The 25,864-nt window shown below is 35.2% G+C and overlaps 1 long non-coding RNA gene across 1 annotated transcript; it reads left to right on the top strand.

The window, feature by feature from the left end:
• Nucleotides 1-20,219: 20,219 nt before the first annotated feature.
• On the top strand, nucleotides 20,220-22,451 carry LOC133297017 (uncharacterized). The gene is made up of 5 exons (XR_009749589.1): nucleotides 20,220-20,351; nucleotides 20,679-20,997; nucleotides 21,155-21,253; nucleotides 21,442-21,495; nucleotides 22,276-22,451. It is a non-coding gene; the product is annotated as an uncharacterized LOC133297017 (long non-coding RNA).
• The last annotated feature ends 3,413 nt before the right edge of the window (nucleotides 22,452-25,864 follow it).

Consider the following 25,864-nt stretch of genomic DNA (forward strand, 5'->3'; position numbering starts at 1 on the left):
TTCCTAGCCCTATACACCGTTTAAAACTTATATCCAAACCTAGAGCTCAAAACTCAATCGGCACGTTTTACAGTGCAACTGTACCGCGATATTTTTACTCGGTAAAAACACTATGCACAGAATTTTCTGAAACTTGCCTAACCACTCAATTTTTCGTTCTGAATCCATTTCCATATTTATTTTGATCATTTGAGACCTCCTACTCATGTTTACCTTCCTAGGGTTGCGTGTTTGGCTAATTACCGTTTTACCCTTTCTTTGTACTTTAACCTAATTTTCAGGATTTTCACTAATCCTTCCCTTTAATCCATGTTTAGTATATTAATATATAATATAGAAATGTGAGGTGTTATATTCACCCCTCCTTTTTGAAATTTTGACCGCAAAATTAAATCATACATGTCCGCTAACTCAGGATATAGCCGGAGAATCTCATCCTCCCGCTTTCAAGTAGCCTCCCCCGGTGTACGTCCTTCCCATTGAATCTTTAGCATTGGAATATTCTTATTTCTCAGCGCCTTCTCATTGTGGTCAAGGACATCAATAGGACCAACAGGAGTCTTCAAATTCTCTTGAATCTCAATATCATCCAGTATCACCACATGTGATTCATCCGGAATATAACACCGCAGCTGCGATACATGGAAAACATCATGTAGATTCGAAAATTGTGGGGGAAAGGCAAGCTGATAGGCCACTAATCCCACTCTTTTCATTATCTGAGACGGCCCAATAAACCGAGGACTCAGCTTCCTCACACCCAATGCACGGCCAACACCCGTAACTGGATATAACTGCACAAATACATGATCACCTTCTCAAATTTAAGCGGTCTGTGTCTATTATCATAGTAACTTTTCTGTCAATTCTGTGCCTGCTTAAGTTTTTCTGTGATCATTTCTATCTGTGCTATAGTTTCTTGCACAAAATCCGGCCCAAATCTCTCTTTATCGCCTACCTCAGTCCAACAAGTAGGAGTACGACACCTCCGTCCATACAATGCCTAATATGGTGCCATGCCCAGACTGGAATGAAAACTGTTATTATAAGAAAATTCCACTAATGATAAATACATGTCCCAAGCATTACCCTGCTCCAGTGTGCAAGCTCTCAACATATCCTCAAGTGTCTGTATGGTCCTCTCAGTCTGACCATCAGTCTGCGGGTGATACGCAGTGCTCAGCCTGAGCTGAGTGCCAAAAGCCTGCTGCAAGGCTCCCCAAAAGCAAGAAGTAAATTTCGGGTCCTGATGACTAACAATGCTAACCGGTATCCCGTGGAGCCTTACAATCTCCTTTACATATAACTTAGCTAATTTCTCCGTAGAGAAATCCACTCACACTGGCAGAAAATGTGTAGACTTCGTAAGCCTGTCCACTATAACCCAAATGGAATCGTAACCAGCCTTGTTTCTGATGTTCTATTTTTACTTTCTAACAAATTAACACTCTTAGGCATCTCTCCCATTTCCACTCTGGTATATCCAATGGCTGAAGTAAACCAGCAGGTTTCTGATGTTCTATTTTTACTTTCTAACAAATTAAGCACCTTGAAACATATTCAGCAACATCCTTCTTCATCCCAGGCCACCAGAATTTCTCTTTTAAGTCTTGATACATTTTTGTGGCACCTGGGTGGACAACATACTGACCCTTATGAGCCTCAACCATTACCTCCTCTGCTAACTCTTTGAGCATTACAATCCTGTCCTGATACATTAATAACCTTGTTCATTCAAAGATATACAAGTCTGCCCTTTCAAATACTGTCAATCCGTATATGAGTTTCTCTAATTTTCTCGTGTAACTCATTTTCAATCCGTAACCACTCAACTTCACCCATCCTACCTGCAAAGAAATCCGTTAATTTCAAATCCTGAACTTGCTCAGTCACTTCATTATCCCACATCATCAGCTGGGACACGCTGACAGACTTCCTACTCAAGGCATCTGCCACCACATTAGCTTTACCCGGATGGTATTTCAACTCAAAATCATAATCCTTTAAGAATTCCACCCATCTCCGCCGTCTCATATTCAGCTCTTTCTGATCAAACTTTTGTGATCACTGAACACAACAAATTTCATTTCATACAGAAAATGCCTCCATATTTTTAAGGCAAACACAATAGCAGCAAGCTTCAAGTCGTGTGTCGGATAATTTTCCTCATGAGGCTTCAACTGCCTAGAAGCATAAGAAACCACTCTCCCCTCTTGCATCAACACACTCCCCAAACCTTTCTTAGAAGTATCACAGTATAATACAAACTCACCTTCCAGATCGGGAAGAGTCAACACAGAAGCAGTAGTCAATTTCTCTTTAAGAGCCAGAAAACATTTCTCACATTCCTGGATCCACACAAAAGGAGTATCCTTTCGTGTTAATCGGGTCAACGGTAGTACCATCGTGGAAAATCCCTCTACAAATCTGCGATAATAACCAGCAAGACCCAGAAAGCTCTTGATCTCAGTCACAATCTTCGATCGTTCCCAGTCAATTACTGCATCAATTTTGTTTGGATCCACTGCAACACCCCTAATAGAAATAACATGACCCAGAAATTTCACCTCAGATAACCAAAATAGATGGCGTAGCATACAACTTTTTATCTTTCAACACCTGCAACACAGTCCTCAGATGCTCCGTATGCTTCTCTACACTTTTAGAATAAATTAAAATGTCATCAATGAACACTATCACAAACTGATCCAAATACGGTTTAAAAATACGATTCATATAGTCCATGAATACCACAGGGGCATTAGTTAGCCCAAAAGGAATCACCTGATACTCGTAGTGTCCGTATCTAGAGCGGAATGCCATTTTAGGTACATCCTCCGGCTTAATCCGGATCTGGTGGTATCCGGACCAGAGATCAATCTTAGAAAATATACAGGCACCCCTCAACTGATCGAGCAAATCGTCAATACGCGGCAATAGGTATCTGTTCTTAACCGTAACCTTATTCAACTGCTGGTAGTCGGTACACAATCTCATGCTTCCATCCTTCTTTTTCACAAATATAACCGGTGCTCCCCACTGAGACACTCGGTCTGATAAAATCCTTTGCAGTTAACTCCTCAATATGTTTCTTCAACTCAGCCAACTCTAGTGGTGACATCCGGTATGGAGCCAAAGAGATAGGCCCCACACCAGGCAACAATTCAATAGAGAACTCAATCTCTCTCTCAGGTGGGAATTCCAGTATCTCATCAGGAAATACATCCACAAATTAATTAAGCACTGAAATACTAGAAATCTCTATCTCCTTATCACCCACCAATCCACCCAAGAAAACATAACCCAGATCACCAGCCTTCAAGGCTTTAATTGTTTGACAGACAGACAGAAAAGAAGACGGACAAACCGAGGGCTTCTCGTGAGATAATATCAACCTCTTGCCGCAGTAACAATCATTGCGCAGTTTTGAGACAACCAATCCATACCCAAAATCAAATTAACAGAGGCCAGGGGCAAGATAATCAAATCAATAGTGTAACCCCTACCTTCGTAGATAAACCCAACCTCTTTACATATAAAGGAGGAATCACTAACCTTTCCTGTAGCAGTAGTAATACGCATAGGGGGAATCATCCGTGTTACTATTAACCCCAAGCCCTTAGCAACATATTCTGCCATGAACGAATGCGTCGCTCCCGAATCAAATAAAACAGACAAATCAATATTAGAGATAAAAATTATACCTTTAACCAGATTAGGTTCCTTCTCCGTCTGCTGCGCATTAGCAATATATACACATCCAACCGTATGAGCAGATGGCAAGGTCTGCAGATTCGCAGCCTGCCCAGTATTGCTATAACATTCCCTGGCAAAATGCCTAACTTTACCACATTTAAAACAAGAATTCGGAGCCGCAATACAAGGACCCCGATGATACCTCTTACATTTATCACAGTGCGGAGTAGAATTTCTATCATTAAAACCGCTCCTCTGACCACTACCCCTCTTGAATTGACCAGGAGACTGCCTTACCTGCAACCCCCTACCTCTATTATTATTCTGATGGTAGCCACCTCTGTTATTATTTCCAGAAGAACCAGATGTCCTCTTATTTTTCTGCTCTCTCGAAGAACTAAACTTTGGATACCTGCCATAAACAGTTTCAACCCTCTTGCACTGGGTCACTAAGTCAGCAAAATTCCTCACAGCAGTATTAGACATCCTTTTTGCAATCTTCTCATTTAATCCCCTCTGCAATTTTGCAGATAAAAACTCAGGAGTCGGCAGCATACCCCCATTGTTCACAAACTTAACCAATTCATTAAATTTAGCCACATAAGCATCAACAGTCATGGTACCCTGTACCAATTTATCAAATTCGCCCTGCTTGGCTTTCCGAACATCCCTGGGAAAATACTCTTCATGAAATAGCCTTTCAAATAAAGCCTAAGTTATTTCTTCCCCCTGAATAGTAAACGGGCGAGATGCGTCGTACCACCACTCACGGGCATCCCCCTCAACCATTTAAACAGAATAAAGCAGTCTCTGGGGATCCTGGCACCTAATAACTTGAAATATTTTCTCCATCCCCATCAACCAGGTAGTAACTACCTTCGGGTCCCTTGACCCTAGAAATGCTGGTGGTTTGTGTTTTCTGAAAGATATGAGCCTCTGCTCATTAGTACCAGAAAATACCTGCCCAGCAACCCCAGAGGACTGAGAAAAATATTAGGATCCACAGAAGGCTCTGGGATATAAGTAGGATCAGTAATTTCGCGACTAGCCTCCTTAGAATGACGACTAGCCCTACTCCCCTTCTGATGAGGTGTAACAGATGGCGTACAGGTAGAAGTCACTGTAGCCGTATACGGAGGAGAATCATTCCTCCTGTGCCGAGTTCTATCTGCCCTCATCTCATTCATGAAGGCATGCATCATATCCTGATTATTTTTCATCAGGTTCTCAGTCATTATTCTATTTGCAGCAGTCTCCTCCTGCAGAGCATTCAGAACTGTAGTAATAGGATCTGGTGCTAGAGGACCTGCACCTCGAGTTCCCTGGCGACCTCGAGCCCTACTCATGATATATGTACAAGTAACACAAAGGAATGAGCTGATTAGACCCACATTGAGGAATCACATATACATTAATCATAAATAGTTCACAGATAGCTATACAACACAAAATACATTTATACATTGTCAGAGTTCCCTAACAAAACTGCTCTGATACAGTAAAACGTAACAGCCCATTGTACACCGGTATTGTTAACATTAATTATGATATTAAGCGCAGTTACAATCACAACAATTCATTTATAAAAATGCGAGTAAACTTTTTCCGTTTATTACGCGAGCATTTAAATCAATAAAAAGCGTAATAAATAAAAGTTGTGACCGTAACTGTAAGCTCTTTGCAGAATAATTATTTAAACTAACTAGATATCATATATTACATCTCTCAATTCACTAAGGGATTTTCATAAATCCACTTAGCTAAAATCTCACTTTTATGTTTTCTACCTATCCGAACATGGTTCGGTCTTTAAATTTCTGCGGACAAATCGCATTCTACAAGTCTCTCATCTTTTAGTATGTTATTCTAGACTTAATTGAATTTCTAGGAAGCTATCACACGAGTTATAAAGTTCTTGTTTGCTCCGGATATCGCCATTTGAAGTTGGACAAGCAAATCTGCCAGCCAACCTCAAAATGGCTCCAAACAGCCTTCACTCAATCAATTATTCTGGAAACGAAACTATACCAATTGCTCTCAAATTTTTATACAACAAACTAGACACCTCAAGCTTCAATTTTATATATCATACACCTAATTTGACCAAGAAACGAAGCGGGAATAATTTTCCCAATCTCGCACCAGATCTGCCACATGGGCAGTCCGTGTTCTCTGCCTTCTACAGGACGAAACCAACCCAGAATTTTCAAAAAATTTAACACAAGATAGAGGGCATCTCAAGCTTCAAAACGGTGTATGGAACGTCCCTATCAAACTTCTATGGAGCGAGATATGCTCTTCCAAAGTTCACCTAATTTCTGCCAATTTCTAGAAAATTCGCTAGAGTTTCTTTTATTTTTCCAATAAACCCCAAATTTACAAAAGTTTTCTCTAATCTCAAATTGTACCTAATAATCATTGGGTGGCACAAAAGGACCAGCAATGCCTTGGTGCTCTTACAACCCTTCACAATTTATATCCAATTTAATCAATATACATCATTCATGCTTACTTTCACAATTTAACTTATTTCAATCACAAGATTCCATTTGCATGCATTCTTTGAATCATAAAGCATCATTCACATCCTAGAATAGGCTTATTGCCCTTTCATCATATTACATTCTTTATGGTTACATCAATTCTTCATATTACAATTTACAACAAATAGACAAATTACAATCTTCCTTCAACACCAATGATCATTCAATTCAATTTAGCAATGCAATACATCCTAGCATCCTACTATTTACTCATATAAACATCCAACAATTCAATTACACAATCCTAACAACAATCCCAAACACAAAGTCATGGCATTTCACCCAAATTTTTCCTCAGTTATCATCAATTTTCACCAATAAATTTTGGGAAAAATAAGTATAATGTTGTAGAAAAATATTTAGGTAATGTTATAGAGATAGAGATGGTGGGACCTATACTTGTTTTCAAAAACCAAAAAAATAAACAAGTGTAGGTCCCACCATCTCTATCTCTATAACATTACCTAAACACTTTCCTACAACATTATACTTCTATTTCCCATAAATTTTATGACATACAACACTCGTAACATCATTCTAAGACATATCTATCTAATACACATTTTCCATTTAAGCTCTCTAACTACATCAATCACACAAAATGCCTCTAGGGTTCATAATTTAAATTAATGAATCCAACCAATAAAATGTGATGAAACATGCTCAATAGCTTGGCCTAGGACTCCTCCACAACATACAAAATCATTGGGGAACCAAACAACTCCACGAGTGCAAATCTACTCACTTTGGCCGCAGGTTTGGGGGGGGGATTTTCTCAAAATCTAGGGAGTTTCATGGCTTAAGGCTACTACCATTGTGTTTGGGAGGTGATTTCCAACAAGTTTCAAGACAAACTTCACTTGATTTGGTTAAGTATTGAGTGAGTAATGGAGGAAAGAAATTTTGAAAGCGAACTTGCCTTCTAATGGGGAGGGCCGCAGGTTTTGATGAGTGAGGGGGGTGTGATGGTGATGATGAATAGTAATAAGCCATGTGGCCTAAGTGGCTTAAGTGAGGTGGGCCCCACCGCCACCTCACGCAATTTCAAATTAATTCAAAACTCCCTCCGATTCCACTAAACGTCCATAATTTCATAACCTATTTAGAAACTCTAATTTTTAACATTAACCATTTTCCTTTAATTACCCGTGATCAGATGAACCCAGAGTTTTCCGGTCGTTCGGAGAAAATGCAGTTTTAAGCTGTTACGCGCGTCGTAGGTACGCTTCCCCAAACTTACTATTTTTCGTCAATTTTCATCAGAAATCATATTTCCTATCCCTATACACCATTCATAACTTATATCCAAACCTAGAGCTCAAAACTCAATCGGCACATTTTACGGTGCAACTGTACCGCGATATTTTTACCCGGTAAAAACACTATTCACAGAATTTTCTAAAACTTGCCTAACCACTCAATTCTTCGTTCTGAATTCATTTCCAGGGTTATTTTTATCATTTGAGACCTTCTACTCAATTTTACCTTCCTAGGGTTGCGTGTTTGGCTAATTACCGTTTTACCCTTTCTTTGTATTTTAACCTAATTTTCAAGATTTTCACTAATCCTTCCCTTTAATCCATGTTTAGTATATTAATATATAATTTAGAAATGTGAGGTGCTATAATATCAACCCTGTTTTGCTGCATAATGGGGTTCCAACCCCTCTCTAATTTCATAACATCACCTAATAGACATTTGAAACATAATTCAAATCAATCTTAGCCATTCCTCGGATTTACAAAGTTCAATCTCTCCATGGATTATACATGTGATATTTCTAAACATAAACTTTATATAACATCCTTGAATCTTACAAAATGAATATATTCAAATGTCAACACATGAAAATACATAAACATGATGTAACGTCCAATTACATAATTACATCACTAAAGTCTCTTGTACATAAATCTCATTACACTTCCAAATTACATGGTTCATATACAATGCTCTCTAAACAAAATACATATCATAGGAATCATGTAATATGCATATGGCCAACATCCAGGCCTCAAAATGTTCACCCACATGTGAATGCTTAAAATGTACATATATCATGAACTGTATGCATAATCTGATTACATCACCACAAAGTAATTAGTCTATAACATGTTGTGTTATCATGCTTGCCCTGTGATGGTCCTACTCCGTCTGTGGAAGTACCTAAAATGTATTCACCATAACGCGGGGTGAGATAAAAATCTCAGTAAACTAAGGGTCCTTAGAGGATCACTCCACCCTATAATTCATTTGCTATATGTAAGAACTCACACCGCTAAATTTGGAAATTAATGAGTTAAATATGGTTTAATCAATAATTCCATAATTGACTTTGGATAAATAGAAAAAGAGCATAATATTAATATTAAGTTACTTTTCAGAAGGAAAGTGCAAACACCGGGTATTTCACGATATAAATGGATACCGGCGAGGTAACTCGAGAAATAAAAAATATATGAATATTCATAGAAAAATATCTAGGTCAAGAATATCAAATTTGAGATGAAAATAGTAAGCGGTGATGTCAGAACTAATACTAGCTATTTCATAGTAGAAAGTGTGTATCGACAAAGTGTCTCGAAAAATTAATGTAAAAATATGATAATTCCTAGAAAAAATGTCTAGGTTAAGAATATGAAATTTCAGGGTTAAATGAAGAGCGGAACTAATTAAACTAACATTGATAGTTTTAGTGGGTGCTCTTATAAATAGCTAAGTGAACCACAACCCTAGGGTATTTTTTAAAACCCATATTGTTGCACTCTCATTTTCTCTCATGGCAGAAAATATTCTCCACCTCTAGGGATTCATCATTCTTCAAGAAACAAACCAAAGTCATCACTTTTCTTTACCATTGGATCATCCTAACCTTGTAAACACTAGTTGTTAGTGATGTTAGAGGAGAAAAACACCATCTTGAAGGGTTAAGCTTGTTGTCTTAAGTCTAAGAGTGACCTCCTTTCATCCTTTAGATCTTGAGTCACATCTTCACATGTGTTGAATCCTTGGAATAAGAAAGAAACAACCTTTAGAGAGAAAAGAACCAACTTTGAAGAACTATTTTCGTGTTCTTATGTTGGCAGCACTGGGAAGTGGGTTGTAGACTATGAAGACTCTTCCTTTTTTTGTTTTGAAGCTTATGAGTATATACCTCAACACTTCCCTTAATGTTTTTACAAAATAACATGATTTGAAGATGTAAAATTATGAGTTTTGATAACTTGAACGTTGGTTGATGATCCTAAGTGTTAAAATGCATTCTAAGATGATGGGATAGATGTATCTAGGTAAAAGATTGCATTTTAATGGATAATTTCGTGCTTGGCTACTGTTTTTGGCCACTATGACGAAATATCCGGATATGATATCCGAATATGTAGACAACAACGTACCTATTTTAGTAAATATTTGATATCTAGAGCTACATAGCTCCAAATCGAGTTCCGTTTAGACCTATGTGAAGCTAAGACATAGGGCTACAACTCTGTAAAATTATGTAGCCATTGGATAAGTGGTTTGACCGTAGTGTCAATTGGAAGTCACATTTTGGTTACTGTAAATTTTGTTTGCAGCCGTCACTTTGCAAAAAATATAACCAATGTTATACAAATCCAAATGAGACTTAAAATATGTATTTAGAAAGCTTGAGATGTATAGTTTAACTTATTAGAATTTTAGAAATTTTGGTAAAAATTTGCTACTGCAATTTTAAAAATGGTAAAGATGGTTTGTGCTTGGGGGCTTTGGGAGAAGCCCGCAGTACCCTAAATGAAAAAGAAAATATGTTCCATTTGACATGAAATTGTAAGATATGATTATTGATGATATAATTTCCATTAAATCAGATTGTGACTCGCTGGATTGTTTGGTTATTGGTGACCACGTTGATACGGAGTTGGTATTATAGAACTTTACCGATACAGGTAAGCTTTTGGTCCTCGGTTTTATCTGTTGCTTGTTTCGCCAAATCCCATGGGGGATTGGTTTATGTGCATGCTATATTTTCTGAAAATCATATATGTTTATGTTATAAGCATTGGATATGCTATTGAGTAGGATTATGGAAATTATATCTGTTTCTGTTATAAGCATTGGATATGCTGTTGAGCTGAATTATGATATAGTGCATTTGCCATATGTTATGTATGTGAGGTGCTCCACCCTAGACGGTAATCTCTGAGTATGTAGACAACATACAAGATGGTAACTCCGTGGGTGAGGTACAAGTGAGGAGCCTTGTACTATAGGTTGTAGACGTGCATAATCCCTACTTTTTATTCTCTGGCCAGTAGGATGCATACACACATGACATGGACATGTGAGGCATTGCACACTCATTTGATATATTGCATGGCATGCTCATTTTATATACTGCATTATTTACTGCTATAAATGACTCGATATAGCCATTCCCCTTATCTTGTTATTAAGTTGCTTCTTTATATACTGCCTGCACTCTTTTGGAACTTATATTATACCTGTAAGTGAGCTTGGGGTGGAGGATTCCTTGAGGACCCTTTATCTTATTGAGATTTTTGTTAGAAATCTCACCCTTTTTTGGGGCACATTTTTAGGAGATGATGTTCGTGAGAAGGACACTGATAGAGGCAAGAGGCCAGCATAGAGATTTCATTATTGTTATGAGTCATGCATATTATGATTATTCATTCTACCATAAGGAGACTTTATTATGACTAGACTCGATTGTTTATGTTGTTATTTGCGGTGAGCATAGAGATTGTCTATGCCACTATTAAATAATCTGTTTATTTATGACTTGAGTATTTATATGGTAGCACCATGAGATATGGATGCTTTTTAATTGCTATTTATGAGTACGAGGTATCTCAGATTTTATTTTAGCATTGCAAGTACATAAGGATTGTTATTAAAAGAAAAAGTTAATCCACCGTGAGGATTAGCCTTGTTTATTTATACAAAATAGTTTATTGCTTCCGTGATTAATTATTGCAACCTACGCTTAAAATATCATTTGTATATTAATACACCGGCTGTAGACAGGGTGTTACACTATGCAACAGTAGTAAAATATACATAACATCATACATAATAAACTGTCATATACGATATTGAGGGAACTTCCAAGAGAAGTCACGAAGGCTGCGTCTCTTAGGTATCTTTACCCTAAGGAGGTCCCGAAGGCTATGTCCAAGGGAAGTTCCTGTTGATTAGTTACTTTCATGAGAGATCCCAAAGGCTTTGTCTCATATGCATAAACCCTAAGGTGGTTTCGAAGGTTGTGTCCAAGGAAAGTAACTACTACATATAATTCTAATGGCCATAAAACATACTAAATATACTAAACATACATACATAAATTCATCTGTTCTTTAAAATGCATTATGTCATGCTCTACTACTATATGCACAATATATCAATAAAACTATTACTCCAATAGAGTATGGTGAAACACACAAGGGGACTAACTCCAAGGTCCAGAAGTTTACATGCCGTAGACTCCTACCCGATGCCCTTCTTTACTGTAAGATCTCTCAAGCACAATCAACCACACCAAGGCACCCTATGGCACAAAGTAAAATTGTGATCAACATAATATACAACTTATGAACACTAACCTATTGGCTAGAGAATCCATCTAATTTCTCTAAACATCAGTTACCTTCTTTGATGAAATTTCAATAGTCTATGTCTTGGATGGATGTAGGTGCCGATGGCAACTCTCCCTCCAATGTATGTGTTGGTTCAACTCTATACAACCAATAACACAATAATTCATCGTATATAAACCATTTTCTAAGCCATGAACACTATGTAACTTTACTTATTTTTCATGAAAATTTTCCAAAGTGAGCAAGTGGCGATTTCTTTTGTTGACCTCTCACAATAAACATTTTTAAGCATGTTTAACAAAGGAGACCACTTACAAAACGGCCTCCAACACATTCACTCCACAAGCTTCCTTACACGAAAATGGGATGTGGGCTTTGAAGAGGAAGAGATTCTAATGGTTTTGGCTTTGGAATCATTGGATTTCGTTGACTCTAGCAAAATTGCTATTTCTTGCTCCTTGGCTGTGATGTTCTTTGGCTAGTGAAGAAGACGGACGAGGCAAGAGAGTGATTTGGAATGAAACTATGCTAAGTTCTAACATTTATAACAATTAATTATTTTGAAAACATAATCTACCTGATAATGGCAGAACAATATGGAGAAGAAAACTCATAAATCGAGAACTTATTTGTAAAGCTCCCTATTATTTACTAGTAAATCCATGTTACTTGCACACTTTATGTCCATTACTTCGTCTGATTTGATACTCTGGTATCATATATAAAATACCATTAATTTCAATAGTATACACTTACTTGCATTTCAAGACTCTAACACGTCACATGTTAATTCAATTTACCCACGAGGTAATTCCCTTAATAACTTGATAACTTTATTTATCTTGACAGTTCATGTCATACCACAAGTCCTTTCACTTAATTCATCATTTAATAATTAAATCCAATACTAGTTAGTTGAAACCACTAACATCAAGTGAACATTTCACACTTTATTAAGGCTTAACAAACCATAAAACCACTTGAATTATACCCAATTATTATAGCAAAGGCTATTACACATTCACTTGGTTTTGACTTACATTCCTTGTCTTTTAAGTCACCATAGCCGAATTCATGTAAAATAAGGTCCATGAACTTGTTTAAACTTTTCAATTAACTATATATATATAGTTAACCTTCTTTATCGGGTCATGAAACCTTTCACCAAAAATTACAATATTTCACCATCTTAATCTAGAAGTCATAAGTTTTCCAACAATATATTATACACCTCATTTTGGCGTGTACAACTCAAAATATTTTTGCCGTAAGCAAACTGCTTAAACTCGTTGTCAGAAAAATAGGACAACAGACACTTTAATTTTTCTGGGGATGTTTCCCCACCCAGTTTACTCTCAGATTTTTATATCAAATACTAGTCATCTAGAGATTTAATTTGATATAAGATTCATCCAATTTGGGTAGGAATAAAGGAGTTATGCATTTTTCAAACTCCATCTAACATGCTGCCAACACAAGGCAGTTTCACACACTGTCTACCTTTTCTAATTCTGGGCATGATCCAGTACTCATAAAAATCCCATCTTTTGAGTCAAAAGAACTAGAAACCTTATTTTTTAATTTGATACCTTTCACACTTTATTTCATTAAGAAATGAGTGAGATATGCCATTTCCAATTCGGGCTCAAATGCAATTAGAACTTTTAACAGACTGAACATCCTTTACTATTGTGTTCACTAATTTTCTAATTAAGGTCAGACTAATCTGAATTTTTCATATGTTATAATAGACGTGTGTGACTTTAATTGGGTATAAACTCGACATTTTTCGGAGTCCTACAACTCCATTTATAAATTTTATAAACAGAGACCAATTTTTCCTCTATTAGCGTTTGTCTACTTTCTACTCAACTTAATCTTTTTCCTTTAACTTCAATCAACTTTTTCTTTTAACCAATCATCATTATAACACTTAGAAACCCTAACTTCATTTCTTTATTTCATTAAAAATATGGTATGCATTATTTACCCTCACTTGGCTGATTTGCTCTATTTGAAAAACATCAAATCCTTATGTTTGTTTTAAGCTTAATCAAACATAGTTTAGCTTCAAACCAACAAACCACCACCAAAAAATATTAAACCACTTAAAATAACATCTTATGATCATGATTATATATAACACTAATCAGCCATAAATCACTTGACACATCCATTTTAAACCATCAAAGTATAAGTATATTACCTTGTATAGTTTCCTAAAATCACTCCAACACTTTCCAAGCTTTAAAACTTGAAGAACTCTTGATTTTCTACATTGCATGAACAGTGATAGCCAGCTTTGGAGGAGAATATCTCAAGGTATAAGGCTCTCCAAGATGAAAGAATAGAGGGGTTTTGGTCATAAGATCAAGAGCTACAAGTTTTGTGTGATGGATTTTTGCTAAAAAAATGACTAAAACTCAAGTTAGCAATTGTCCTTTTCCCTTCGTGCTCCCACAATTTTGAAGACAGAGAGAGAAAGTAGATTTGGTCTTTAAGGAAGGAAAGAATGACTTAATAAACTTAGATATTTACTTAGTGTTTTAATTTTTCATCTAACTTCTCATGGTCCACTTATTAGTTACTTTAACGTAGTCACCAAGTTTACAACATTCTAGAATTCCTTCATCTAATACCAACACCAAAAATGGCGTGGAATTAAGTCATGTTAACCGACCTAGATGTGGCAATTTCATAACCAATGAACTTAAATTTACTTAAGTTACTTTTGACAATACAAACTAAACTCTTATTAGTCCATTTTACCTTAGACTTTTTCACATAGTTTTCTATTGGTTCTTTGGTTTTCTATAGCCAGTTTTGTTGACTACTTGTTATCTCACAAAGTGTAACCAATTACATAAAGCCAAGTGTGTAAATCTTTACATGTCATTTTTGAATATTCAAGCTTGAATCTTATTCGACAATTCTTTCTAAGACTTTTCAACCTTAACTCCTATTGGTTAATTTCTATTAACCTTTGACTTCCTTGACTTTTAATCATACCATGAGGTAAAGAACTCATGAATTCATCAATTATGTATAGGAATTTCACCAGTTTTCATAAGTTCTAAAGTCTTAAAGATTTTACAACTACTTTGACCTAAAATAATTTTTATTGGTTGATTAATTCCATACTTAGACTTAATTTTAGGAATTAATCTAGACATCATTTGATTAAAATAAGATCACTTCTATCGCATAGAATTCCAAAAACAATTAAAACCTCAAAATCAAGTTTAGACTAACTTTTCTATAATTACAAACTAGTCCTTAAACTTTCACATAATTATACTTTGACCCCAAATCTTTTATATATTTTTCATTAGGATCCTTTTTGACTTGTCTAGCATGAATTATATCCTTTACATAATAATAATATAAATCACATGATTTATCGCACACCATTTCCTTAAATACGTGTTTAATTCACTTAAACACTTAATTAATTAACTGTCACTATTTTGATAGTGAAGGTTGTTATAGGACATGTGTCACGTCCTTACAAAATCGCTAAGGGGTGCAACAACTACTATTTGGAGGGAGAAAAGAAGTTGGGAGGACACATAATCACGCTTTGTGACAGTTTATTATATCATACAGCCAAGAGAGAGAAAAGTTATAGCAAATGATGATGAAGAAGAAGATAACCTCTTTGTTCATTTCTGCTCAGGCCTTACCTTTCGAACTCTCCCCTCCTCCCATCGACCACGACTTCCTCGTAATTTCGAACATTGACGAAACTTTCAATTTCACTTTTTCGGTTTGCTTTTGATGATAGATGGACATGATTTCGCTTCTTCTTTTAAAAAAAAACATATGATAAGTTTTTAAAATTACCCATATGATATTGCAATAGGAAAAATGGCAAACAAAACTATTTGAATGTCAAATTATTATTTTGAGTCGTTGTAGAACACTATCAAAACTTTTGGTGTTGAGGTTTCTGGGGAAGGGATAGTTGAGACATTTCATACTGATGATGAAGAATTATATGCTTGGACAATGGGGTTATGGTACGAATTTTATTTATTTAATATTTCTTGTTGGGGATTCGAGAATTGAAAGAATATCACGTTTGTAACGCCTGACAACTTACAAGGATCAACGACTGTCCCCACACACTAACACGAGACTTTTCAGTATGTTTTGTCCTCACTCGCACACTTCCCGGGAAAACTTCCCAGGAGGTCACCTATCCCAGAATTGCTCCAAGTCAAGCACGCTTCACTGTGGAGTTCTTCCGATCCGGGATACCGAAAAGTAGATGCATCTTGTTAGTATAGGTAGTACCAATTAATTCTTATAAGTCATTCCTAACTGTACCGTCCCATATCAGCACAGTCTCTGGAATCCCTCTCTTTCGGGTGTTGATTCGATTCATTCATGAACCCCCAAAGCTGCAAGATTTGGCATGAGCCAATCATTGTCCGTGCCCTTTCGCACCGACAATCACTCCTTGCCCTTGCCAGCTCTTGGGATGTTACATGCCCACCAGCTTCCGCCTGGTTCGTCCTCGAACCACACCGTACTGGAAGAGAGGCACTGCTCTGATACCACTTGTAACGCCTGACAACTTGCAAGAATCAATGACTGTCCCCACACACTAACACGAGACTTTTCAGTGTGTTTTGTCCTCACTCGCACATTTCTCGGGAAAACTTCCCAGGAGGTCACCTATCCCAGAATTGCTCCAAGTCAAACATGCTTAACTGTGGAGTTCTTCCGATCCGGGATACCAAAAAGTAGATGCATCTTGTTAGTATAGGTAGTACCAATTAATTCTTATAAGTCATTCCTAACTGTACTGTCCCATGCCAGCACAGTCTCTGGAATCCCTCTCTTTCGGGTGTTGATTCGATTCATTCATGAACCCCCAAAGCTGCAAGATTTGGCATGAGCCGCTCATTGTCCGTGCCCTTTCGCACCGGCGATCACTCCCTGCCCTTGCCAGCTCTTGGGATGTTACAACGTTCGGTTGGAATGTGAATTGCACGTGGAGAAGGAAATTGAAAAGTTCTTTTCTCTCTTTTGATTGTATAATAATATAATGAATTGTTAGAAAGCGTGATTAACACTACAAGAAAATGAGTGTTTTGCGACTGATGATTCGCGTCGGTCAGGGGCCAACCGTTGTTGAATAACTAACAACGACGGTTACTACGACGTCCTACTGAACCGTAATTGAATATCACAATTCTACGTCGGCTTTCAGAGGCGGTTATAAACCGACGCAGAATATCACTATTCAACGACGGTTAGAACCGACTCAGTATAAGATTTCAGAGGCGGTTATAAAACGACGCAGAATACAACTATTCAACGACGGTTAAAATCGACTCCGAATAACGACAGTTATAAACCGACGCAGAGTTGGAAATTAAAGGCGGTTACTAACCGTCGTAAAGTATAAATTCCATGATGGTAGATGTTTATTATGAACAACGACACTTAGAAAGATTTGAACACAGCATACAGGAGGAATTCAATGACAACAACCACTATGCCATTGAATTTATTGTAATATTTTATTACTATTATTAATATATTTATTACATACTTTTTTATAAATTTAAATCAACCTTTTCAACTGAGTCAATGATGGGTCTAGTCTTCATAACATTGGTTCAACCATAATTTTGTGGCTTTAATGTCTCTCATGTTGAATTTATCTCCTATGCACATATAAAATTGTGTTGGGCCCATCTTTTCATTTTCTTTTTTCTTTTCACATGATCAACCCCATATACTTTTGTATGCGTAGTAGATAATTTTATCTGGGACAGTATGAGAAACACCAAACCCTAATTTTGTTGAGTCTCCCCCCCCCAAAAAAAAATCTCCTTGCTATAATTTGGACATAAAGCACTGAAATTAAATATTGGTTGTACAATTTCTATAGTAATTTCCCTATTTAATATATGGTCGGGGCAATTATAATGCTAAAAACTTAATTGCCCTGAGCAAAATGTAGAATAAGGAGTAGTAAATATTGATCATGGATAACTACACATGTATAGTGGCAAGAAGGAGGTCGTGATCAGTTAGAACACAATAACAAGTATATTAAAAATGATAGAATATATATATATATATAAGTTTTTATTTATTTATTTTTTCAACTAATAAAAATTTGTTTAGGGTTATATATATATGCATCCATGACTTATGCAATCATACTCCAAAATAATGTTCATTACTACAATTGTGTTGTAAGTGTGGGTGTGCATTGCCCATGTGTGTGTGTGGGTGTAGGTGTGCATATGCTTGTGTGTGTATAGGTGGGTGTGCGCGAATGTTGGATTTAGTGGGCGTATGCGCATTCGCGTTTGGGTGCGTGTGTGTGTGGGTGAGTGTGTGTATGTACTCGTGGGTGCAATATGGGTATGTATGTCGTTTTTGGCTCATACTTCATAATCAGACGATGATTGTTTTTGGTAGGGCGTAGAGAAAGCGAACGGGAGTCTTGCTTCCCAATGAGCAGGCAGGGTCCGGGGTAGCCACCCCGATGAGGGTGTGGGGGCAGCGACCCCGGGACCAGATAAAAATAAAATGATAGGAAATATAGTAATTATCAATTAATAAAAAATTTAATTATAAAAATATAGTTTCTCATTTGACTCCCTATAGTGTTAAACTTGTCATTTAGATAAATTGTGATTACAAAAATATATCATTTAACCCTTTTGTTGTTTCAAAGTATCACGTAGACCCATGGTGGTTATAAAAATGTATGATTTAGATCCATGTGTATTTATATACATAGAAAATTCATTTATTTAAATTTATCACTTTTGATTCACGATAAAAATAAATAACTTTTTAAAAAATTTATTGTAAGTTATTCTAAATTTAATTCATTATTTGAATATATATATGTTTTAATATTATATTTTTTTCATATATATATGTTTTTGTTTTTTTCTCAACTAATAAAGATTTGTATTCCAGTTTACCAAAAATAAAATTTTGTACCAATCAAAAAAAGACCTCAGTTAATGATTATATATAGGGAACTTGGTGCGCTACGTGGCACATCTCAGTACCCGATCAGAATTAATAAGTATAACAGTCACAATAAAAAATGACTATTTAATTAATGTATCAATCACAATTAATGTACCAATCACCAATCACAAATTAATCTACCAATCAAAATTAATTGTGATTGGTACATTAATTATTTGTGTTACCATTGTAACAAATTCGAATGATGTTTGTGAGAGATAAAATATGCCAAATGAGGTGTTATTGAATAGATTTTGAAAAGTTATGTGAAATAAAATAAAAAATATCTGATTATCGATATTTACTATCAAAAGTGATGGCCCTCCGAAGTGATTCGTGATTGATACATTAATTGTGATTGGTACAATTAAAAGTTAATCTCATTGATACGCTAATTATGATCGGTAATTTATACATTACTTGTGCTGGTTATTGGTACACTAATTTTGTTTGGTAGATTAATTAAATAGCCATTTTCATTTGAATGTTATGGTTGACTATATGTTTATCATGAAAAAAAAATTAAATCAAATTTTTTTATATGATATCGTTATATTATAAAAAATAAATTTAAATAAATAATTTATCTAGCTAATACTCATTAATTTATCTGAATTCAAAAAAAAATCAATTTAATTTTTTGCCTTTATAACCTTCGCAATTCATACTATAAATAATAGTATTATTCGTCTTTATAACCTTCGCCTTTATATAAATTTTTTAAAATCTGCATAGTAATACAAACGAAATATTATAATAATTGAACAAAAATTATATTTATAATATATAATGTTAATTTTTTTAACTTTAAATATATTTTATAGATAAACAAAAAGATTAAGATTGATTTTTAAAATAATATCAAAATAAATAACTTTAAATATTTAGTAATTTAATCTTTAATATTTAATTTTATTAAAATTTTATTGGATTATATCATAATTATATTAAAAAAATTAGAGGAAACATAAATAATTTGATTTACCCGCTCCTAACTTTTTCGCTTTCCCCCTCTACCTTTTCATTTCACCGCTACACAATATTTTTTCAGTTGCCTTTTAACTTTCCCCGCTACATAATAACCTTTCAGTTACCTTTTCAGCAAAAACATTGAACACTTTAGCCGCTCGCCAATTTCTTTTCTCGTTGTTTTCTTCTCTGTTGCTACTGTTTCTCTGTCGTTCTCCATCAACAGGTTCGTTTCCTATTCAACATTTTTATTCTCTTCTTTGGTTTCCCATTCTCCATTCCCAATCACTTGAATTTGTGAACCCTAAAATTTCTGCATTTTTTCTTTTTTCTTTTATTTCTGTTTTTATATCTTTTGTCTCTTTACTCACTCTCATAGATCGCCAGCGATGCCACCTATCTGTCTCTGGTAATGTCTTATATTTGGAAATGTGGAAGCAACTTCAAATGTAACCAAACAGAAGGTTGAAGCTGCAAAGCAGTATTTAGAAAATCATTATAAGAAGCAGAAGCAGAGCCTGCAAGAGAGGAAGGAAAGGTATCTTTACTTGAATTTATATATTTTCGGTCATGATGGCTGTCCAACTGTAGAGTTCTATACCATATGAAGTAGTTGTTTTGACACAGTTATTGTAATCTCTGAGCAGATCAAAATAAGAGATTTCCATATTGTCCTTGCTTTTTGTTTCCTAACAAGAATTCTTCAACACTTGATTCTGCAATATAGTATTGTATTTGTATGGCATTCTTGTCATCATGTCGTTTATTGTCTCTGATGTGGTGTTATATATTATGTGCAAATATTTTCTGCAAATCGAAATAGTTTTAAGTCTTTAATAAGGCCTAAGTTAATTATTCTTTGCAGACGTAATATGCTAGAAAAAAAGTTGGCTGACGCTGAAGTCTCTGAGGAATAGCAGAGCAACTTGCTTAAATATTTAGAAAAAAAGGAGACCGAATACATGCGCCTTCAGAGACTTAAGATGGGGGCCGAATACAAAACCAAAACCTACTCTTTATTCTTTATTCACGAGAGTTGCTGGCTTACTGCTCTACTGTGATTATAACTTTGAAGTTGTTCAAAATTTTCTTATGCAGATGTTTTTGTACCTCGTTATGTTCGTGTGAATACACTTAAACTGGATGTTGATACTGCCTTAGTTGAACTTCAGGAAAATTACTCGGTATTTTATTTTATTTTTTAAATATTTCTGATCTTCAAGATCCTTTGTTGTTCCTTTTTCTTGATGGAAATTATATAATTGGATTCATAAAAAAGTCACAAAGTGTACTTCCTTCCTTGATCTAAGGATTATTACTTTGGGGTGTGGTGTGATATAGGTTCAAAAGGATGATTTACTCCCTGACTTGCTGATACTCCCACCAGGCACTGATTTACATGATCATCCTCTTGTCAAGAATGGAAGTATCTTTATGCAAGTAGGAATTACCCATCCTTTCTTTTTTTTTTTTTTTATTATTTTGAAAAAAGACAAAGAAGTTGAGACATGGCAGCTCTTTTTTGATTATTTTTTGCTTTTTTAGAAATATATTGACATGGCAATTCTTGTTGCTTGTTATTCATTCTTGGTAATACTTTCTCTAACATTGAGATAAATTATGTAAAGGGCAAGGCGAGTTCCATGGAGGCACCAACCCTTAGCCCTGAACCAGGATGGGAGGTGAGTTATTACTTCTAATTTAATTTTACCCTTTGCTGCCTAATTTAATATGTGAATGTTTGTAGCATCTTTATGAATTAAGCAACTTAAGCTAGCCTTCTGAAATATAGAGTATCAGTTTCAATTAAATTTACATCTTCGTGATCATTGATATATGGTTTTACAAAAAGTATGCAACAAACGACTAATAATAGTAATCAGATGACAGTAAACTATTAGTAAAATTTTGGGTTAGAAATGTATCGTATACTATTAAAATATTGGATTTAGTGTTTGAAAGTTATAGTTTAATGATGGAGGAATTGGCTGGAAATTGTTGTATGACTTCATTTGGGAAAACATGTCCTAAGGTCTTAAATTAAGCACAAACTAGAGTCCTAAATTAGCACAAACTAGAGTCCTAATTTCTCAACCTTGTGCTTTAGATACTGAATCTAGTCAGGGCTCTCAATCCCATTTAATAGGATCCTTTTCCATTGTGATATATCTTTCTATCATATAATACATTGCTTATACTTTTTTGTCATAAATGTATCTGTAGGCAGACAAAAAAAAATCCATAATTATAAATTCATAAAGATTGACAAGTACTGCATATTATAATTAAATTATTACCTGATGGTTAATTTGCTTTACTATTACTCATTTTATAGAAGTATATTTAATGAATGCAGCTTACAATATGTACATTTATGTTGATTGAAATGCCTTTGCAGTAAATGTAATTTGTTCCAATTTAAATATTGTCATTAAAATATTGTCTTTATTTGTAATCTGTAGGCTTCATATTTGGAATTCTCCATTGGTATTAGAAGGTCTTCACCAAATTTTAACATATCATCCACACAACAAGGCCAAAATGAAGGATTAGCAACTCCTCTTGATGACTTTTTCATGGATGACATATAAATTCTAGATATTTTGAAAACTTTGGAATGATATTTTATTGGATTTTTTTTGTGATCTTTAATTTCTATTTAGATTATAATACTTTGAGATTTTGGGATCTTTATTTTGTGTTTAGATTATAGCACTATGGGAATACATTTTGTTGGACTTTTTTGTGATATTTACTTTTAGTTTAGATTACAATACTTTGCGATGATATTTTATTAACTCTTTTGTAATTTATACTTTTTGTTTAGATGATAGTACAAAACATCAAGCTAGTTTGATGTTTTTGAACGTTATGCTAAATGGTTTACCAATAATTAAAACATTATGATAAATGACATTTTTATGAATGATCCTTTTTGTTAATAATTTTAATTATATTTGGATGACATGTCAACGTGGTTTCATTGCTAGTAATAAAACTTATGATATACATCAATAAATTATGTATGGCAATAATATTGTATATTTAATTAAATTTATTAAATAAAAATTATTTCAATAATAAAATAATAACAAATCACTATTATTCAAATTTAAAAAAATGAATTTTTGAAATATTTCATATTCAAAAAAAATATTAATTTTTTTTAAAATTATCGAATAAAAACATAAAGAATTATAATATTATTTTTTTAATAAAATTATCAAAAAAATCCAAATAAATTTTTAAATTATTATTTAGAGTCTATGACGAACTGCCTCCAAAAGGAAATACAAAGGCAGTTTCCAACTGACTCCACAACCCATGTCACTTATTTAGAGTCTGTGACGAACTGCCTCCAAAAGGAAATACAGAGGCAGTTTCCAACCGACTCCAAAACCCATGCCACTTAATTGGAGGCGGTTCAGAACCGCTTCCAAAAGGAAATACAGAGGCGGTTTTCAACCGACTCCAAAATCCATGTCACTTAATTGGAGGCGGTTCAGAACCGCCTCCAAAAGTGATATATAGTAAATTTGATGATCATGACATGGCGGTCGCTCCGCCTTCGTAACCGTCGTTATATTGATCTCGGCGGTCGTTCCAGCGGTTAATTTCGACCGACGTTGATTCCATCCCGACGATTGATTTGGCGACGGTTGGTTAACCGCCGCACTGCTTTTTTAGCGACGGTTCTAACCGCCTCCAAATGGCAATTGAACCGTCGCAAAATACACATTTTCTTGTAGTGTAAGTGTCCTCCCAAATTTTTTCTCTCTCTAAACAGTAGTCACTGCACCCATTATCGACTTTATAAGGACATGACATATGTCTTTTTCAGTGTTGCAGTCTGACTTTTTTGACCGCTACAGTCGCTGCAATTGGCAGTGAGTTTGATCTTCTCAGTAAACATGTCATGTGATCAAACCAAACTCACAGACAATTGTAGTGAGTTTGGAGGTGTGGCAATTTAGCAAATTTTCTGGTCCACGTGGCTTTTCAGCAATTTTTTTTTTTTAAAAAGGTGAAGCATTGTCGATGTTCCCTGTAAGAACTTGCACCGTTAATTTAGGAAATTAATTAAGTAATTATGTGATTAATGAGATAATTTCATAATTGACCCTAATAATTATGATAAGGCTTAAATAATTATGGTAAGTGTTTAGTAATGTTGAAAGTCGCTTTTCTCACGAAAAGTGCAGATACCGGTTCTGCTCCACGGTATAAACGCGTACCGATGAAGTATCCCAGAAAATTATAATAAGTATGGGAATAGTCCTAGAATAATATATAGGACTGGCATAACAAGTTTCAAGTCAAAATAATGAGAACTGGTGCCAGAACTGATACTGGCTATGTAAAAGCGCGTACCGAAGAAGTACTGCGAAAAATAAAATAAAAAATATGAAAAATCTTAGAATAATGAGTAGGTTCAGAATCCTAAGTTTGGGACTAAAATGTTAAGCGTAGCTATTAGTGCTTATATTGTGTGCTTAAGACTTAAAACGCTATAAATATGCATGTTTGGCCCAAAACCCTAGGTCATACTCTAATCCTACGTGACTCATTTGTTGGAGCTCCCATCATCCCCTTTCCACCTTCATTCCTCCTAAGAAAAACCTCAAAGTGACCACCTTTCTCCATTGTTTCTTCATCAAATCACCATGGTTGAGTGTGATTGAGACTTGGGTGTGGGAAAGGCTTTTGTTTTCAGAGTGTAGGTTCTGTTTTGAGAGTTCTTGGGGGCTGAGTTGTGAGTTCTCTTTGTGGGAGCCATTATCTTGGTATTTTGAGCTTCAAAGAGTGATCTTTAAAGAGAAAGGACCATCCTTGGTGTGCCATTTTCGTGCACATTGAAGTCTGAACCTTGAGGGATGCATTGAGAACTCCAAGATCATCGTTCACCTCTGTTTTGAGCTTGTGGTATGATCATCACTTTTGTTCTTGAGTTTCCTTAGTTAAAAATGAAACCTTAATGCATGTAATACACTAAAGTTGATAACTTAAGGTTGGGTAAGATTAAACACACCTAGAAATGCATGTTTAAGCTTCTGGAATCGTTAAAAGAACAACCTTTAGGAAGGATATCTCGCGAAGTGCAAAACTGTATTCTATCGCGAAATATTCGGATATTGTTATCCAGATATGGGGTCTTGAGATATCCGAATATGGATATCCGGATATGATATCCGGATATTGCCCCGACAAATATCCAGATATTCTGAAAAATTCGAGACAGTAGCTGTACTGTTCATACAGAATGATATTTTGGGTTTGTGGACCCATGTTCGGCTAATGTGGACTTCTATAATAAATAATCTAAGTCAGAATCAAAGTGATTAAGGGCTTATGTCTTTGTGAGAAGCCTAAAGACATGAAACGTAAAAGGAAGGCATTGTCTTTATGCCATATGCTTGTAGAGTATGAATATTGATATGAGTATTGGTCCAAACAGATTGTGATTGTGCTGTGTGTAAGAACTTGCACCGTTACTTAAGGAAGTTAATTAATTAATTAAGAGAAATTAGGAAATAATTCCATAATTGACCCTAATAATTATTATGAGGCTTTAATAATTATAGTAAGTGAGTAATAATGCTGAAAGTCGCTTTTATGACGAAAAGTGCAGATACCGGTTCTGCTACTCGGTATAAATGCGTACCGATGAAGTATCCCAGAAAATTATAATAAGTGCATGAATATTCCTAGAATATTATATAGGACTTGTAAAACAAATTTCAAATTAAAATAATGAGAACTGGTGCCCCCGAAAAATATCCGGATATTCTGGGTTTTCGAAGAACAGAAGCTGCACTGTTCATACAGAATGATGTTTGGGGTTTGTGGACCCTAGAATGGTTAAGTTGAACCTCTGTAATAATTAAACTAAGTCAGAATCATGTGATTAAGGGCTTGTGGCTTTGTGAGAAGCCTTAAGACATGAAACTTAAAGGAAAGACGTTGTCCTTGTGTCTAATACTTGTTGAGTATGATTATTCATATGATTGCTGGTCCAAAACAGATTGTGATTCTGCTGTGTTTGGGATTTGA

This window comes from Gastrolobium bilobum, unplaced genomic scaffold, assembly GCF_033153095.1.
Source record: "Gastrolobium bilobum isolate Gb01-03AN ecotype WA unplaced genomic scaffold, APGP_CSIRO_Gbil_v1 utg7324, whole genome shotgun sequence".
Taxonomy (NCBI): Eukaryota; Viridiplantae; Streptophyta; class Magnoliopsida; order Fabales; family Fabaceae; genus Gastrolobium; species Gastrolobium bilobum.